Source organism: Cuculus canorus, chromosome 4 (assembly GCF_017976375.1).
Source record: "Cuculus canorus isolate bCucCan1 chromosome 4, bCucCan1.pri, whole genome shotgun sequence".
NCBI lineage: Eukaryota > Metazoa > Chordata > Aves > Cuculiformes > Cuculidae > Cuculus > Cuculus canorus.
The window spans coordinates 66,722,602-66,742,942 of NC_071404.1; positions in this window are offsets into that span (position 1 = coordinate 66,722,602).

Below are 20,341 nucleotides of genomic sequence, written 5' to 3' on the forward strand. Positions count from 1 at the left end.
ATCGCTTATCTCTTGCCTGCACGCTCAGAGCATCACAAGACCAGGTTCCTTGGGCAACTCGGTGGCAGCGAAGTTCGCCCTACATGGAATGCAGTTAAAAAAAAACTGTTGACAACGCACATTAGCAAGGAAAGTCACTTGCTGTGTATCGAGGGTTGTGCCTCTTGCAGCCTGCCTTTTGGAGCCGCTGTAGGCATGGGAGCCATGACTGCCTGCTGAGCTGGCTGCTTGGGGTGGGAAATTGTGTCGAGGTTGGTCTTAGCTGGTGTTCAGGTCTGTCTGCAGTGCTCTGGGCAATTTTAGTCAGTCCTCAGAAAACTGATATCCACCATAAGAAGTACCCGGAGAGTCATAAATCTTGTAGGATACAAAGCACTTTCTACCCCCATTAAAGATGGATATCAAAGCGTGTGCTATTTGGTTTGTACAGGAAGCTTAAGGGATGTGTAAAATACCATTGCAGAAAACAATCATGTAGTTACTTCATGCCTTTATCTCAGGCAGGAGTAAAGACATGAAATTTAAAAGCGATCAAAGGAAATACCATAATGCAGTGCCCTATTGATCTGTGGGATTTGCTGCTGCTTAAGATGGTGCCGTGAATAATATCTCTAGCTGTACTAACTAGAATTAAAATAATTATAGAACAAAAACAGCCCAAAGCATGCACTCCTTAGGCTTAAAGCTTTCTACTACTCACTTGTTAGCTGCTTGGGCCCAGATGAAATGCTTTCTGCTTTCTAAGCATATTACTGCAATGCCTAGTTACACATGCTATGAATGTTTTATGTCTCGGTATAGAGTCGCTCATAACATCTCCCTGGAAAGGCTGAGTGCCAGGCCCTTGGCTGATAGAAATCAATGCAGCACTGCTGACTTCAGAGGAAGGCAGCTCCTGCCATGGGCTCAGCCAACTCCCTTCCAGCCCAGCAGCACCAGGGATTTAATGCATGCAACAGAATCCAAAGATGTCCAAGAAACAGGGTAAGAAATGAAGGAAAACCCTTCTTCTGCTAGGAGGGGAAAACATTAGACTGGCATCTCAAAGGAAGCAGGAGAGCAAGCACTAGAGACTTGCATAGCACAGGGTAGCAGGAAAGGTGCAGTTTGCGGCCATGTGGGCTGGAAAGGCAGCAGGGTGGATGATGTTTTTAACAGCCCCTCTCCTGCTGCTGCCTCTACCCTCTGATCCGGCAGGATGGCCGCAATGGCTTAGTGGCTGCTTGGGCTGGTACAGGTGACACCCGTTTACAGTCAGGGGTAATCAGTAGCACCATGTAAACGATGAATTAACTATGGTGTGTTACAGAGCTGTAGAACTGTTGTACTACAGTTACTAACTGTAGTAGTAACTACAGTTACAGTTGTAGCTGTAGTTGGAATTTTTCTTAATTCCAAGCCCTAGTTAATACATTGATTTAATAATTAGCCCAGCAAACCCAGATGATGGATACTAGCAGGCTGGGAGCTGGGCAATAGGAAGGAGACAGACTGACCTTTCCCCAAGCACTATTTTTGTGTGTTATAACAGCTTAGTGTTGTGGATGGTGCCACAATAGCTTTCCTTTCTTCCTTTTTCAAAGTATGGAGAGTGTCAGGCTCTTCAGGAGCTGAGGGGTGCGCTCTGCCCCACAGCTTCCTGACTACTCCCATCCAGACTGCCTACAGAGATGCCTCGCTGCCTGCTTGCACTCAAGTAGGATACATGCTTGAGGGCATTCATGCCAAGCAATAGATAATTGCTTAGAAGATTATTTTTTTTTTCCAGTATGCAGCCAGTTTCCATTGCACTTCAGATCAAATATACTTTCTGCTATCAGAAAGGAAAAAAAAAATTAAAAATAAAACCCAGGAAATGAAAGAACCAAGGATTTTTATTCTTGGAAGGTTTTGACTAATTTTGACTTGCATTGAAACTGGCCAATGGGGTCACAGATTGCATCAAGCTTCATGAGAGAAACCCAACTTGCAGGAATACCTTCTTCTCTAGTGATGTGCTTGTTTCCACAGGCAGGTCTGGGAATGCATAAGGACTTAAATACATGCAAAATCTAGCTTCCAAGGATATCCCTGTCAGTCCTCTCTGGAGTGATGCATAACTAAGTCATGCATGCAAAAGATCTTCTGTGAACTGCCTTCCCACGCACACACAACTCCGATAGCTCCTGTATCCTTGGACCCTACCAGTCACTAATTTTTACTGTGGGTCTTCTCCTCATGACAACTTGTCAGGAGACCCAGCGAAAGCTGAGACTTAAGCAATGGACTTTTTGTACAGGCAGGGAAGCAGGGGCTTCAATTACCTATAGGACTGGCTGTGAACAAAACCTCGATTTCTCATCTGGATTTACAGCTGCACATGTAGGAGCAAGCACTCAAAAGGTTCCATTTTTTTTCCCCCACCAGACCACAGACAGATGAGGAAAATGTTCCTGTGGGAGCCAGGTAAGAGGATTCCCCTTACACTTCCTAATATCCCATGTTTACTGCCTTTTCTAAAGTGAGCCCCAAAGGCAGGTGAATAAAAGCCTTTGCCTGCCCAGTTAGACTGCCTTTCTCTCTTGTGTGATGCTTCAGAATGGCTTTGAATGAGGCTCCGGTATCAGCCCACAGGGATTTTGCAGGCTCCGTAGTGCAGTGTCTGAGTCATATTCTAAAAATAGCTGAGAAAATGTCAGCCCAGCCAAAGTCATTGGCTGATTAACAATGAAGTTTCATGATTCCAGCTACCTCAAGATACGCTCCTGACCTTCACTGCGGATCACAGCTTCAAAAAGGAAAAAAAAGAACAAAAAAGTAAAAAAAAAAAAAAAAAAAAGAAAGAAAGAATGGGTAGGGACTTTAAAGAAAAAACATGTTAGAGGTGAGGAGGCAGAAGCAGTTTTTCCCTGTCCTCACCAGGAAGGTATGTGATTAGCACGGGGATTAGGTAGCAAAGGGCTAGAGGGACTAGCTGGCTCCCTTCTGGAGAGAAGAATGAGAAAGAAATTAAAGCCTGTGCAGGACCGAAGGCAAAGCAAATCTTCAGTGAGTGGAAGTGATGTAGTACTATGGTTGTGGTCTCGCATAGGAGCAGGAGATGGTCTGTGGACAACCAGAAGCCAGGTTCTAGGACGAGGTGGAGAAGCAACCACAGTGCCCGTACCCAGCCCTGGGAGCTGGCCAGGTGGGTGGGATGCCTCTTTGAGCTTGCCTAAGGGTGGGCAACTCTGCTGTACAAAGACTGATCCACTTAAAGTATCCCTTCAGTACTGGTGTGCAGTGTCATCATAGTGCCACAGGCAAGCTCTGAGCTGTGGGAGCTTGGCCAGAGGTGCTGATGGAGGCAGGAGAGAACACCCCAGCACCAGAAATGCCTGTCTGCTGCAAGGGCTGAGGGTATACCTTACAGAGCACCTGGCAACAGCTCTTTAAAGAGCCTGGGGAAATGAGATTAAGCTATTAATAATCACTCAATGTGATGTCAGTGCAAGGGCTGCAGTGCTGCGGCAGCACCTTGTGAGGGCAACGTATCCCTTGGGCTGGGCACACTGAATGGCTCGCATTCCAGTCCTGGTACGGGCAGAGACTCTGGGGGAAGAAGCTGAAATACCTCATCTGGAGAAACAAGGGAATGAATCAGACTGGGGACTGGTGCCTGACAGCTACTGTCAGATAGTAAAATGCTTTACTGAGCTCCCTGTTCCTGTATTAATTCTGGAAAAGTCTTTGCTTCTGGTTGCTTGTTTCTTACGTGGGGGTTCAAGCAAAGGCTACTGCTTGCGCGGTCAAGGGGAGAAGAGGTGGAATGCTCAGACATGAGCTGTTGGAAACAGCAGGGATGAGGTTGGTGACACCAATACGCTGTCCAATAACTGCTCTGCTCTGTGTGCTGGGGAGAGAGCATTATTTTATTGCAGCTTTGGCAGTCCCATCAAATCCCCTCTGAGTTCTTCACTAGTAGAGTGCCTAGGTTAATTATACTGGGAGTCAGAACTGTAGCAACAGAAGCGTGAATGGGTACACTGCCCCTGAACATGGTCCTCGAGTCCTCCCATCAAGTAAATGAGCTTTTCTACGGCTTATTTTCAGACAGTGAATATGTTAAGTTACATGAAAAGATATCGACCTAGGGTGAACAGCTAAGCAAAACTGTCACTGATGGCAAAGAAGGAAGAAAGGAAGCTTTCAACCTAATATTTTTTATGAGCTTTCCTTCAAAAGCGGAAGGAGATGAGACTCCCTGCCAGACCTCATCATACTTGATGTGGCACAGCAGGATGTCCTGTGCAGGTATGCTGCAAATAGCTTTTCCACCTCAGAAGTAATCACCTTTCCCCTGCACATCACAGCTATTGAAATCCTATGATGGTGAAACCACGTAAAAGAAATGGTGCTGGAGTGGGGTCACCCTGTAAGTGGGTGTGTCTCTGTGTCCAGCCATGCTGGTGGGAAAGCTGCTGACATCCCTGGCATCACTCCTAGCACTCACCCTTGAAAGCTGAACCCATGGCACTGCCTGCCCTAGGCAGAGGTGGGAGGGCTGGGCTGCACCCACTGGGGATGGGGGGTGCATCTGCCACCCTATGGTGCTGCAGGGGCATCCTGACAAGGGTACAAGTGCCTGTCTGTCCCTTGAGCTGTTGGGTCTGCAGGGACATCCTTTGCCCCCACCAAGGGAGCTTCTTATTCCTCCCGATCTCCCTGCTTTGCACCTCTTAAATTTAAGGTCACTGACACATGGAGCAGCTACCACCTTGTCAGCTTGCTGAGCCTTGTGGGTGAGCCAGCACTGCCTGCAAGGTGATGCTCAGCTGCTTGGTGTGTGAGATAGTGGGGATATACATCTTGCTCTCCTGGCTCCCTCCTTTGCCAGGCAAAGGCTTCCATTTCTCGTAGATGAAGCCTGACTCCTCTCCCAAAGCGCCTCCCTCCCTGTGCCCCACAAAAAGCTTTGTGTGCCCAAGTGAGGGAGGGTGGCACAGCTTGGTTAATCTTGTTCTGTGATTTAAAATCTGTATCCCTTGTTCACAGTGCTATAGAAAGGTATATTTTCACAACAGGTGTGTGACACACCCTTTTTTCATCTCCTCGCTGGGCTTAGCTGCTATTAGAGAGGTGAGAGAGCAGCTACATGCTTTACAAAGAGGATGCGGAGATGGGAAGTGGGGTGGATTCCTTGATGCACTCTGAAACCTGGATGAAGCAATACAGGAAAGCTCATGAAAGTGACCCGGCTAGTATCTGAACGAAAGTAACTATTAGGCAGAGGTTGAAACATTCAAATGGATGAAATGTTTAAATCTTTCACTGATGCTATTTGCCACAAAATTATGTGCTGTGGAAAAGAAAATATTTCTGCCAAGGGACTTGTAAATAAGTATTCTTCCATGACCTCTGAGCTTAGTGGATGCATTTTTATAAGCTGAATAAATGCAAATTAGCAATAATGTTTCCCTAATTTGGCAGTCCTTCCTCTTGCACTGAGGACAGCGGATAATGAGATCTGTCTGTCTGTGCTTGGAGAGGCCTCTTTCTTCTGGATAATCAAAGAATAAATTTTCATGCCATATTGGTGTGTTAATATGCTCTCGGCATCTATCAGTCTTCCCGTGCACTGTAACCCCATCTGTCATCCCTCATAAATAATTTTGAAAGATGCAATTGGTTAAGCAGGCAGTGCAGCTTTACCAAATAAATATTTCAGTGGCAGAGATAATAAAGCAGAGTAAAGCAGGGAATGAAAATCCCCTCCATGATGGGTCTTGCTGTTGTGGCTGTTCCCAGACCACCTTCCAGCTGTGAATATAGAAGGGTTTGGGTCAGAACGGACCTTAAAGAGCACCCATTTCCAATCCCTGACATGGGCAGCGACAGCTTCCACTGGATCAGGTTGCTCAAAGCCGCATCCAACCTGGCCTTGAAGACTTCCAGGGACGAGGCATCCACACCTTCACCAGGCATCCTGTGCTAATGTCTCACCACCTTCACAGGAAAAAATTTCTTCCTACTATCTCATCTAAATCTCCCTTCTTTCTGCTTAAAACCATTTCCCCTCATCCTATCACTGCACTCCCTTATAAAGAGCCCTTCCTCAGCTTTCCTGTAGCCCTCCTTAAGTTCTGGAAGGCAGCTATAAGGTCTCCTTGGAGTTTTCTCTAGGCTGTTCAAACCCAACTCTCTCAGCCTGTCCTCGTAGCAAAGGTGCTCCAACCCTCTGATCATCTTTGTGGCCCTCCTCTGGACTCGCTCTAACAGATCCATGTCCTTCCTGCGCTGAGGATTCCAGAGCTGAACGTGGTGCCAGGTGAGGTCTCATGGGAGCAGAGTAGAGGGGGAGAATCGGCTCCCTCAACCTGCTGGCTGCACTTCTGAAAGGAAGATGTGACACATCCATGTCGTCAACATAAAGGGAGACTGACTGGGTTGGGATGCATGGAAACAAAATACCATGCTGTTAAATATAGATGCCAACAGTTTGGAGGCACATCAGCATAAGCATGTTGATGTGCTGATTTGCACCAAGTGACAGGCACTGTTGTCTTCCCTGTGCTGTCACTTCAGTTTCAGTGGGTCTGAACTGGGACACAATTGGCAATTGATGGAAAATGCAGTGGTGTATTGGCTTCAAGCCTCCAAATTCTCTCTGCTGCCATGCTCCTTCCCTAAGATGCAGCTGCTGAAGTATCATTTGCAAATATTTATAATAGCAATCATTTATAATTCTGCCTTTCTGCAAAGCACGGTCTACACTTGAAAATTAAGGTGAGTTATAGGAGGCTGTGGATTTATACTGTGATATTTGTATCTGGAGGATTCCTGGGAACATAATGTTATTGGGGGAGGAGGAGTCACTTAATCCAGTTCAGTATAATCCACTTTCCAATTTATGCTTGATGAAAACATTATTATTATTAAATAAATATGCCTGAACATGGAGTTATTTTGGAATGATTACACAGGTTACTCATTATATTGGAGTTTTGTTCCTTGAAAAGATTAACCAGATTTCATTGTTTTTATTTTTCTTCCCCATCTATTTTTCTTCTCCTTCTTCTCCGAGTACTTTGATACTCAGCTACTGAAGAGCACAAGGGAAACACTAAGTGACTGACTTGTGGCTGGCAGCCAGTCCCTGAAAACCTCACCAGGTCAGAACAATTTTTCTTTAGCACTACTTTTTCCCCTGCTTTTTGTAACTAGTAGTATTATTAAGACCATCTGAAGGCAAATGTCTTTCTGCAAGTCAGATGGGTTTGAGTTTTGGTTTTGATTTGGGGTTTTTTTACAGGAAAGGTAGAGGAAACAGGTGTGTAACTATTCTGGATGTTCTCTGTCTATGATTGGACCTCTTGTTTCTTATATGTGTTAAGGGTTGTGGACTGACCCTCTCGTTATCACAATGAGGGCCTGCACAGAAGAGCACTCTTAAGGTCCTTCTGCATTAAGAAGGTGCATTCCTGAATATTCTGAGGTGAGAAAGAGACAGAATTTTAAACAGAATTTACCTGCTGATGATCACCTCTTGCAGGAAATTACCAGTGAGGGTGATGGCAATTCGTGGATCCCTTCGGTGTTGTTCTCACTCTGGTTTGTGTTTGATGTTTGAAGACGTGAGAAGTTCCCTTCATAGTTTTGGGGACACAACACTCACAGATTTGAACCAAGGGTGTCAGATAATCTTGCAGGCACATTCAGAGGGTTGGGATCTAAAGCAAGTGGCAAAGCCATGTTGAACAAATGTAGAGTTACAGACAGCTAAATTTTGATACTTGCAGGGTTGGCTCCAAAATGCATTTTCAACAACGTCAACGGTTTTTACAAAAACAATCGGAATGAGAAGAAAAAACTGCAAAAACATAGATGAGCAAGAAAGCCTGTGACTGCTTTACAAGAACATGCAGGCAACAACAGTACCTTTAGTTACCTAAAATTCATCTGCATATGCATTTGTGTGAGCCTGTCTTCACCTTCTATAGCAATTCCCTTCTGTATCAAGAGTTTGCTTCCTTCTTTCTTTTCCCCCCTTGCTCTTTTAGGGAAGAAAAAAAAAAATCTGATCAAGACACGTGACTTTCCAGCTTTTGAAAAGTTCCATGTTGGTTCTTGTCTTCAGAGCAATAACACTTCATCTTTTCAGAGCAAACCACAAATAAAATAAGTCATGAAGCTGTACAGAGAATGAAAAGTATTCCTGGCTGCCTCTCTCTCAGATTTCAACAAATTGACTTCTGAGGTTTTTACATTCAAAATATATATACGTACGCACATAGAGTTTGAAATATGTTAGGACTGTAATTGCTTTAATGATTATTTTATGTAAAATTGAATCAATCTTTTCTTTTCTGAAGCTGTTGTTCCAGATTACCTTCAATACTTTTCAATCCAAAGTTGTCTGACTGACTTCCTTGATTTTCCACAACTGGTTTTCACGGCTGCAGCAATCTCATTTCTGTGAACCGATAAGCTCTCGGGAAAACTGAGTTCTGAGATACAAAATAGTTATTTCTCCTAAACTACTTGTAAAATTTTGGGGATAGAATGCTTGAGCCTCCATCTCACACCACAAAACTGATACAGGCAATGACATGGACTTGGACCTTTACGTGGAAGCCATCTGTGTTTCCACAGGAACAAAGTAAGTACAATATTTTATGGTCATTATTTTCAACCTGATTTTCTGTTGTCTGCAGTTGCTGATTAGTAAAGAGCTATGAGCTGTGGACTTCTGAGATAGCTGCTGTGCATGAGTGAGTGGAGAAGAAAGATGTTGTCCTCTTCCCTGCCCGCACCAGCACCAGGCTCATTACACAGACTGCGACATAAGCAGCACCACCAACATCTCTGAGGACTGGAGTCACAGACAAGGTAGAGATGCTTTAGAAACAGAAGTGAACGTAGGGGTTGTGCATTAGTCAAGTCTGTTATTTTTTTTTAATTTAATTTTTTTATTATAGTTGTTTGTTTTTATTTTAAAGCATGCATCCAAGTGATGCTTTCTTTTATTATCACAGGAGAATAGACTGAGCCAGCCACACAAGTCTCAGCAACTGGGGGTGCAGAGGGCAACTTTCTATCTCTATAAGCAAGCGTGTAAAGGGCAGTGTGCTACAGCCTCTGGCCCTCCCATGGGCTCCAGGGATCATCCCAGCTGCCCTCCTGGTAAGACCATCTGTTCTTTCACTCCCAGCCCATAAGAGATGGGGATAGGGGTTCTCTCCACATTACCCACTGCTTCTAGCTAAAGCATTGTATAAGCTCTTTGAGGGGAAAAAAATTTCCATTTGTCATCAAGTATTTCATTGGTGTCTGCCAGCTTCTGGAAGGGGACAATACCAAAGTCATTAGCATGGGTTTACAAAGCTATTAATAATGCATGAGAATACAATATACATAATAATACATAATAAATTAATTCTACAGAGAAACTAATGGAGTTTATCAATGGGGGACCTTTAGAATAACATAGACTGCTACTTCTGAGTTTCTAACTGGTAAAAATATTCACTTGTTAAAAGTGTGTGGGCTCTTGTTAATGGAAAATTTTAATCTTTTTTGCCTAAACTTGTTTCAGCCTTGGAATTTTTTGAAGATAGATTTTGAGTTACTTAAGAAAGGAGTTTTATCTCTTTGTATGTTTATGGATTGCTCTGTATAATTCCTAGCCTATATTTTATGGCATAGTGTTTCCAAAAAATATTCTATATTTTTAAAAATGGACCTGAAAACTAAGTAACGCCTCTGGTGCTCTACCTATTGTGAAACAATTTAATCCTTAGTCACACCTAGAAAAATTAATGAAAGTGGTGAAAGCATTTTCCGGTTGTGGTTTTGGGCCGCTAAGAACTCTGTTTCAGGATGTCGCATAGAAAAAACCCACAGAAGCAGCTGGTTTTGAGTTTTGATGGAGCATATAATACTATTTTAAAAGTATCTTTCTTGACAAATTATTTTGAAAGATTAATTCAACATATCCCTCTTTACTTTTTTTTTCTCTTTACATGACAAGATAGAGATTTCAAAAATAATTAATTTTGATAAGAGAGCCACAGTGTGCACGCTGATATACTTGCTAGCTGTGAGCTAATGACTTTTCTCCATGAGTCTATTAAGTAAATTTTTCCACTACCAATCTTAAGTACTGGCATATTTTATTCCCTTCCTTTATCATTGTTGTCATCATCTTTTATTTATTCTGTTTTCTTTGTTCTGTTGACTGTTTTCCTCTTTTCTCTTTATCAATACTTTTGTCCCTCCCGATATGAAACCCTTTCTGCAGTGACTCCTTTAATTCTTTGTTCTTCTGGTGCCTCATTGCTATGTTCAGTCTTACTTAAGCCATCACCCAATCTATTTTCCTTTACCACTCTAAGTAAATGACTCCTTCAAATTCTGAATTATTTATGTTCTCCCGATCACGTTGGTTTCACTGTTCTTGGTGGGTTGGTTTGTTTTTCCCTTCTCTGAAATGGGCAAATGATTATGTTGCTCAAATTGGGCTGATGCTTAGCAGCAGGATTAAGGGGGGACGAGGCTTTCTTCGTGTGAAGTGACCTCTCATCAGAAGCTGTTTGGGGTTTTGGTTTTTTACCTTATGATTGTGTGCTGAAAGTAGACAATTTAATTCTGCTGTGGCAGAGCGAGCCTGACCTCGCTTAACAAGCAGCTGAGCAGCAAGCTTATATCAGAGGCTGTTCCCCTGATTTTAGTTGCGCTCTCAGGACAGTACAGTATTTGGATACCTTGCTGGTATGTTACCAGCTAATTCAATCCTCATGCTTACCCAGGACTGGTACATGGCTTGTATAGTCACAAAACAAAGTTGGATGATCCACTGTATTGTCATCAACATTGACCTTGTCTGGGAATAGACACATTGGTTTGATTTTTCTATGATAAATTGCCACTTTTCTTATTACTTAACGTTCCTTTCCACATTACCTCCAGCCCCTATAGGAAAAGGTGATGTACAGGTGACATTTGTTGCACCTGTCTCTTCACAGGCAATTTTTAGACTCTCTATTCATCATCTAAAATAACCACAAGTAAAGGCTGTCTTTGGGGATGCAGTTCAACAATATGGTGCTTGTAACTTAGGGCTCTGTACTGGATCAGATCCCGTGGAACATTTGATTCTTCGAATCTTATCCAAAACTTATGACTGATTAACTTTTTGAAAGGTTTGTCACTGGGGCTGGACAAAATACTTTGTCCTTTGGAGCCAGCACAGGGCTGGCATTACTACCATATTCTGACTAATTTGACAGCAATAGGGTCTGGTATGTATCAGACCGACAGTGCTGGGTGGGCTGGTAGTGCCAGGCCAAGAGCTGATCTGGGGAGTGCAGCTCCTGGGTTAGGCTCACATCAATTGCAAGCTCCATCCTGCAGGCAAAAATGCTCTGCGTGGAGTCAGCTGCCTGCAAACAGCCTTGGATTTCCACAGGGTACAGCCCCACAGTCTGCCATGTGGAGAACCAGCTGCTGGACTGGGTAGATGATTTTTTTAGACACTTCTGTGTGCTGTTTTAATGTTTTCTAGTTGTATAGGAAGGCAAAGAGAGGTCAGGCTATGCAGTGCATACTGATGTGGGAGCAAGAGTAAATTGGCCTGGAAAATGGAGAAAGTCTCTTAATTTGCATGTCTCTAATTTTGTGCATTGATTTGTTGTTCAAGATGCTATGGGGATTGGTTTGCTTCCATGCCTTCATTAGAGGATTAAGTGATACATGCATTGCAAAATCAAAAGCAAGTTGATTAGTTAAGGGAAGAGCTTTATTTCCTTTTTGTTCCTGTTCATGTGCATATACATCCAATCCTGATGGAGGGGGTGGAATATAATGCAGTGACAGAGAAGACAGGGGCACCTCTAGAATGCAGCGGGCCTGTGGAATCACTAACCAATGTACCAAAAGATTTCTCTTAAAGTCATTAAGATTGGAAAAGACCTCTGACATCTTCAAGTCCAACCATCAGCCCAACACCACTGTGCCTACAAACAAAGTAAGAGAGCTTTGTAATACTAGAAATAAACTGCCCCTGAGCAAAAGGGCAATAAAGGCAGACAGTCTGAGCAGAAAGTGAGGTACTAGCACTGCAAAGCACAGAGCACTTGCTGGGATGCAGCAGATTTGGCTTGGTGTACACTTTGGCATTAATTGCCATACTGGTTTTGTTGACTGAATTTTCCTGTGATGCAAGAAAGCAGGTACCAAGGCACTAAAGAATCTGTCAATGTTAAAACACTGTGACAGTTTGACATATGTTTCAGTCCTTACTTTTATTCCTTCCTTTTTTTCTTTCAAATCTTCTCCACCCCTTCTTTCATACACTTCTATTGGTCACTTTTCTCTCTCTGCTTTTCATTTCTATATTTACATGTCTTTCACTTCTTTTTCCTTCAATGTTAAACCATTTCCTTCTGCATTCTCCTTCTGCCACTTCTCTCAGTCCTTTCTTTCACTTTCATTTGTCTATAGCCAAGAATGGGTTGAAGGATGATGCATCTTCCTCCCTTAGCCCCTGACACAGATTACCGGAATAGCTCAAAGGCACAGTTTTGCCCTGAACTCTGATGTTATTAAGCAAGGACTTAGGAGGGTGTCACCAGTGATGGGAAATAATTTGCACGTTTGCATCTAGACTGAGTGTGAACCTCCATCAAGCATGTTTTTGTTGGGTTTAACAGTGTGTTTGTTGTTTCTGCATATACGCATTGGAGTGGCTACTTTGCCGCTTTAATATGTTTCAATCCAGTTCCACAAATAAGGGAAAGCCTGTCTTTGCTTTGGGGGAAACTGTGGCAAGACAGGAGGACCTTATGGATGCCTGGAAAGAAGGCAAGCACTGTGCTGAATTAACCTAGGTTAATTAAGCCTAGGTTGCCATGCAGCTTACAGCCAGTTAGGCTAGGCTAGCGTTAGCCCAGAATCCCTCTTGTACCAGAGGCTGGCTGTGTGATTGGAAGGAGGCTGATGGAGAAGCTGGCCAAGTGCCCAGGCTGGCACAGCTGCCAGAAAAAGTAGGCATTTTGTGTGGAGACAGAAACCCTAATCCCAGATTCTCAGCAGCTGCTTGGTGGGCAGCCAGGAGGAGAGGGACAGAGGGAGAGCAGAAGCCCGCTGAAGAGCGGGGTCTGTCTGCACTGCTGAATTTGCCTGTGACTTGCTATGGCTTAATTAACAAAGAAACCCAAAGGAAGACAAGCTCCCTGTAGCTTTTATGGTGCAGGAGCTGGGCTGCATCAGGAAGCCCTCACCAAGATGAGAAACAACAGAGGGAGGTGGTTTTCCCTGGGGTGACAGGGTAAGGTAGCAGAGGCTGAAGCTGAGATGGTTATAAGCAGAACAAAATGATTGCTATTAGGCTTTTAATTGGATATTGCCTAAAAGGAAAGCTTTGATTTTACCTTGGAGGAACCTCAGTGACATCGTCAGCAGGCTCAGAAATCTCCCAATCCTTTATTTCTTACATCTGAACTTTGACCTTCCTGTTTGTCTCAGTCTTCTGAGACATCTAAAATTGCAAGTTTTTCCAAAGTGTTGCAATTCAGGACTGTTGGAAATTCTGTCCTGGAAATGTGACCACAAATGTATACTACTCAATTCCTTTAAAACTAAAATTAGCAAATAGTTCACTAGATATTGACTGTCACCTTTTAATATTGGCAAATACATCTTATACATTACATATAAATATATGCATATAGATTAATAAAATGCATATTTGTACACTTACAAACATTCACATTATTTCAGTGTTATTTCCTTCCTTTGCATAAGTTCTAGGCATTTTTATGAGCCCAAAATCCTTACCACAAACAGGGATGTCTGCGGGGCTTTTTCCCTTCCGTGAAATGTAAGGCGTAAAATTAAAGTATAAATTCATATGCAAGGTTCTACAGGTATAGGTTAGCTGGCAGTGGCAAGCAGAGTGGCAGTTCAGCTGGAGGGGCCTATCTATACCAGACTTCTGAAAGACCTAAGAACGGTTTAAAGTGTATGTAGTAGAAAGCACAGGCACGATCCTCTCTACTGCAGGCAGATTTAATTTCTTTGGCATTGTAAAGGCTTTCTCTAGGAAAAAAAAAAACAAACCAAAAAAAACCCCTGACCCTAACAAATTTCTACCCCAAAATAAAATAATTAAAAAAAAAAATTAGAAGGAACGCTCTTCATATAGAGACACTTCTTCCTGAATATTTATTTCTGACATCTCTCTGGTATGTTTGTTGCCCTCTAAACTGTAGTAAAAATGTGCTGGGTTTCTGGAACAAAAGAAATTTAGAAAATTCTATCATGTTTAACATTTAACATAAGTTTCATTTCTCATACGGACCAGTTTTTACAGATCCTGTCTGCTACATCACTGTAAGTGAGCAGAGAAGAGTAAAAAGATGTCAGAATTATTACAGGGTATCTAACAAAATTGCACAAGTCACTACAAATGCTGTTGTCTAGACCATCTTGGACACTATATTCCACATGAATTGCTAGTCGAACAGTGAAATAAAATATTAATTGTACTGAAATCTCTTGACTTAGTCCATGTTGTAGTTCAGGTCGTAATCAAATTGCCATAGCTCTGCATGTCCATAACTTGTCAGATATATGTGACTTGCTCAGTGGTTTTCTTTTAGAAATGATAATTTTGCATGACTGCTCAGAGTGACTGTTTTCAAGCAAAAAAAGAAAAACTAGAAGGAAATCCTCCTCTCACATTTGAGGTCTGCACGACTGGCAATATCCACTCGAAAATGATCCAAACCATACTTTTCTACAGAAAGCTACTGCTAATACATGTAGTCAACAGCAAGGTTTGAGTTGCTGTAGATAGTTTTTTCTAGTCAGTGCGAATGAAGGGAAATTGTTATAAATGGCTAAAGAATCATTTTGAGTGTTTCTGAGGGGCAGATTATTCTTCCTAGCACCTACTGATCGCTTATTTCCTCACTTCGAATTCTTCCCATACACCTGCATCAGCACAGGGAGTACAGAGCAGCTCAAAGAAGGTGTTGATGCCCCAACCCTGGAGATGTTGAAGGCCAGGCTGGATGGGGCTTTGAGCAACCTGATCCAGTGGCAGATGTCCCTACCCATGGCAGGGGAGTTAGAACTGGATGATCTTTAAGGTCCCTTCTGACCCAAACTATTCAGTGATTCCATAGGAGGCATTACACAAGACATAATCACGAGTAAATACATGAAGTAGTTGCCCAAGCTACAACAGCAATTTCTTCTGAGGGGAAAGGGAATGTGAGTACTTGTATTCTGCAATATACCATGAGGTTTGCATTTTCATCTTCAAACAATCAACTTCTGTATTTTTCCATAACTTGCACAATGAAACACACATGCTGGCAATGTGCTCCTTGGCCAGCAGGGAGATGTGGAAGAAATTGCATCAACTATGTCGGTTTCTACATTCATTTGGGCAGAGACCCCTATTTGAGCTGTTCATGATGGACGCATTTCAATACCAAAATAAACTCCCACTCTCTTCTGCCTACAGGGAGAAGAGATGGTTGGAAGAAAGTAAAGAGGATCCTAATGAAGAAATACCAAATTTCACAGGCTGGGATTAGAGAGGTGAGAGTGACCAAATCAAACAAAAGAAGCTGAGGGGTGCGATGTGATCATATTCCCTCCCTAATGCTCACTGAAGCATGGTAACAGACCACTGTAGTGACCACTGCAGCTCCAGCTGGCTCAGGAACAAGCTGCGGGTGATAAGCTGATGAAGCAGCATGCCTGTGGCCAGGCATATTTCATCTCATTTCCCCTAAGCTACTGCTTTGGAGGGAGGGAGGTTAAATCTAGTCACTGAACAGAGATGGAGTAAATCTGAATTTCAAGTCAGGGATGGGAGGCAGTTGTTTAGAGAGGAATCAGAGTGGGCCTTCCACGTTTCTTCACAAAATTGTTTCATACCTTTTATCTTGGTAATCAAAGACTTTTTGTCTCCCTCCAACTAAATATCATCTTCCAAAATTCCTAAGAATTAAAGATTTATTATGAGGCATCACATTGTCTTATGCTGAGTACTGCCTCATACGAAAGTAACAGACATGCATTTCACGTGCCACTTCAGCCATGCTTTTTGGTGAACACTGAAATGTATGTTTTCTTATTTGAACTACAAAACTAGTAATAATAATAACAATAAAAACTTGCATGCTTTCTTCTTTTAGCTTTCAGAGTGCTAAACACACAACACGGTCTTGTAAGCTCATGACTGCACGCAGGCAACAGTGCTCTGAGAAACTGAAAAATATCTCAACATTATCCAGGTCAGTGTTTCTTTACTTGGTTCATTCAGGAAATTATTACAAACCAATTCATATAATTGGTTTTGTGAGGCTGTGTGGATCAACTGCAATGGCAAACCTGGCCTCCTGGGTTACACAAATACGATGAGATTATGTATTGGGGGGTTTTTAATGTGTTTATCTGGAAGCGATGAGAAGAAAGGCAGCTCTCTGGATTTCAGTGTCTTAACTCATCTTGATGTTGCCTATGTTATTTTCAATAATGTGGTGATTTAGGCTGGGATAGAGTTAATTTTCTTCCCAGCAGCTGCTGTGCTTTAGGGTTAGTGTGAGAAGAATGTTGATATTTCACTGATGGTTTTAGTTGTTGCCATGAAATCAAGGGCTTTTTGTTGCTGTTGTTTTCCCATGCTCTGATAGTGAGCAGGTACACAAGAAGCTGAGAGGAGCATAGCCAGGCAGGTGACCAAAGCTGCCCAAAGAGATATGATGTCACGGTCAGTATATAAATGGGAGGTTGGCAGGGAGGCAAGGTTCATCGCTTGGGGATCATTGCTTGGGAATAGGCTGGTTATTGTTCTCTGCAGGTGGTGAGCAATTGTATTGCCCATTACTTGTTTTGTATATGTTATTATCACTATTATTATCATATTCTGTTCCTCTGATGCCCTGTTAAACTGTATTTATCTCAACCCTTGAATTTGACTCTTTCTCTGTTCTCCCCTCCATCTGTGTGGTGAGGAGTGAGAGAGTGGCTGTGTGGCACTAAGTTCCCAGCTGGGGTTGAACCACAACAAATAAGTGGGCAAGTAACTGGTAAAAAGGTTAATACATGTCGTTTAGATGTCAAATTAAGCATATTTTATCAGCATTTCAGCAACCATCTAGTTCCTTTAAGACATATAACAAAATCTTCTAAGTACCAATTCAGTTACAAGCTGCCACATTATGAAATATTAAGCATTTAGTAACATAAGTAACAAGATTCTTCCTTGATCTGTCTTCACTAATTGCACTGGAATTGTATTAGAAATTTATTTGGTGTACACTGTATATTCTTATATTTTATAAGTAGAGGACATCTCAGAGGCACTTAAAAAGAAACAGATAAAAAAGGTAAAATGAAAAAAACCACACTGCACAATAACTTGTGAAATAATTAAGGTAGCGATTATTCAACTATATCCTACTTACCCCAACTGTTTCTTAAAAAGGGCCTCATCAGGGAGCTCAATCTAAAAGTTATGCCCTCTGTTTGACCTGTGTTTTAAAGACTACCATATGTGGTCCTGCATCGGAAGTGAGTATCAAAAATAATTGGTTTTCTGAAAAGCCTGTTCAACAAAAGTGACATTAGTAGAACCCAGAGCGCAAATTTGTATTAATGTCTCCTTTATAAAATAGAAACAAACACACATGTGCCCACCCAAAGACCTCCACAAATAACTCCCACCCCTATGTATACATCCTCAACAGACCCACCCACCCTCACAAATTCTGTTACTATCTCTATGCCAGCACTCGTCAAATTGACATCTTTGTTGACTCTCTCCATAATCCCATTAAATCATTTGGTAAAGGGTAAGGGTTATCACAATTAAACAGAAGGACTGCAATAATTATAATACATTACTGTGTTTCCTATTTATTAACTCTGAGCTTGGCAGCCAAACCAAGGGGTTAAATTCTGCATCTGCCTTCCTGATGTCTCCCTGCCCAGTCATGTTTTGGGGATATTTGAGACAGTTTTCAGCTTTACAGTTTCAGCAACTAAAAACATTGCTGGAGACCCCGGGCTAACGGTGAGGAGGGCACTACGGTACACTAACTATATATTAAATTAACTCAGTAAATAATTCAATACACGAATAAATAGGCAGACCAGTACCCCGGCTTTTCCTTGTGTTTCCATGGGTCTAATGTAGGTTTGGTCCCCATCTCTGGTGGAATGTTTCTTCTCTAAATAATTTCAAATCAGATGTGATCTAATTTAGCATAACACAGATAACCAAAACAATGCATAGAAAAGCAAGGAATGTCATCAGAGAGAAAGCAAAATCTATTCTGAATTTAAGGATAAACAAACCTAACCGGTTTATGAATGAGTAACTTCAATTAAGTCTTATGATACCTAATAAGGTATTTAAATTCAGGTACTTAGCATAAGTAGGTAGCAAAGAGGTTCTGGAGTAAGTAATTACTGAATATTAACACTCTTTAAGACAAATTAAGTTCAGCATTTCTGTCCCTCAAGAAATTTATCACCTTTAACCAGTAGGATTTATTAATTACAAGAGCATGTAATGAAACAGTCAAAATCTTTAAAAGAAAACTCATTTCTTGCCAGTGTTCGTTTTCAAACTTCCTCACTCCTGTCATGCCCAAGCAGTGCAAATGAAGCTGCTTGGTAAACTGGTTCAGTGACTCCCCTGTTTGACTGCTGCTGGCTCCTGAAGGTGCTAACAGGGAGGTGCAAGATGAAGTTTGATCACTGAATCTGAGAGAAAGGGGCAGATTGTGCTGTTACCAAGATGAGTACCTCCTCCCCCCCCCCCCTTTTTTTTTTTCCTAGCATATCGCTGAGGTGTGATAATGGTGCCTTTATCAGGGCGCTGTTGCAGCTAGAATATCAGCTCCCATCAAATGTTTGTTGGCTTTCCACTTATGCTAGAAATGTTAGCTCAGCTGTGTGTAGCCTCCTACGACTGTTCAGAGGGCTGTGTTTTTCTTCACAGCTTTATGATTACATCAGCTTTGTTTTGTTGTAGGAAATGTTAGTAACTTCAGGAGTTTTAGTTCTTAAGCTTTTTCTATTTTCATTCCTCTGGAAGACAGCAGATGTTGAATTTTTTATGAATCTATCCTTACACTGATGTAGTTCCCACACTTAGAAACAACAGGCTTTGTTAGTTAGACCTAACAAACTATGGACTAGTTAGTCTGCCACTGAACTTTGTTACAATAACAAAATGACTAATCTATCACAATGTTAACAAATAGTTCCAGGATGGGAATATAATTGTATTTTGTCTTAAAAAGTCAATATCTGGTCTCATGGAAGTAGGTCCTGTCAAAGCAGGCTTGTTTCTCTTTCTGGCAGGGTAAAAGCTTTGGTCAATAGAGATGATAGTCTTGGTACCATATGTCTGGATATTGCTAAACATATTTTAACTGTCAAAACTGATCATATATAGAAATAACTTAATAACTGCTGGTTATAAAATGACCACAGATTTCAGAACAAGTGGATAATAGTGAGTGGGATAGTTTGTAGCAGTCTGTATATGATTTTAATATTCTACATGATCAATACTGTGTGAAAGGATCTTTAATGACAATGTTTCTAAATGACATAGGATCGACTAGACAATAAATAGTGATGTAAGGTCACTGCTATACCATGACCTAGATCATTCTACTATAGCCCAGTGCTTATGTCCATAAACCAGATATAAGGCAAAGAGTGTCAGTTATATCCAAAATATGGGTGGCTGCTTTGGAAAGCTCTTCTTGCACGAAGATTTTGGATAATGTGCTCAATGTGTTCCAAGTGCACTGCTGTGTCAAAAAAACAAATGAGTCAGACATAATATCTCCAAAGTAGCAAAGACCTTGTTTCTGTCAAAACAAAAAAAAAAAACTGGTAAAGCTCTGTTAAATATTGTGTCCAGTTCTGATACCTACACTTCAGAAGTTATCAGCTCAAATGATAGTATAGACATGATAGGAGAGCTGGAGATTTTGTGTCTTATCTGACACCTCATGAAGCAAGGTAGGTCACAAATGGATGTGTGGGTTGTGGGCAGGCAGCTGCCTTACCTGTGGAGAGCCTGGTACACCAACGTTGCTTCACAAAGAGCAAAGCAGTCGTTATGACATCTAAGGGTAGTTAAATATAACATCTTGACAGAAAGCAGAGAAGTGCTTTTTATCAACCTGCAACAAGTTCTCCCTTTGCCATGGGAGACAGGGAGAATCTCACAAAAGACTGGCCTAAAAAAGCTATCATTCACAACGAGAGGAAAAGTCACAAGTGGCATATTCAAGAAGAGCTCTCATAATTATAGGGAAGTGCGAAAAATGCATTGTGGAAT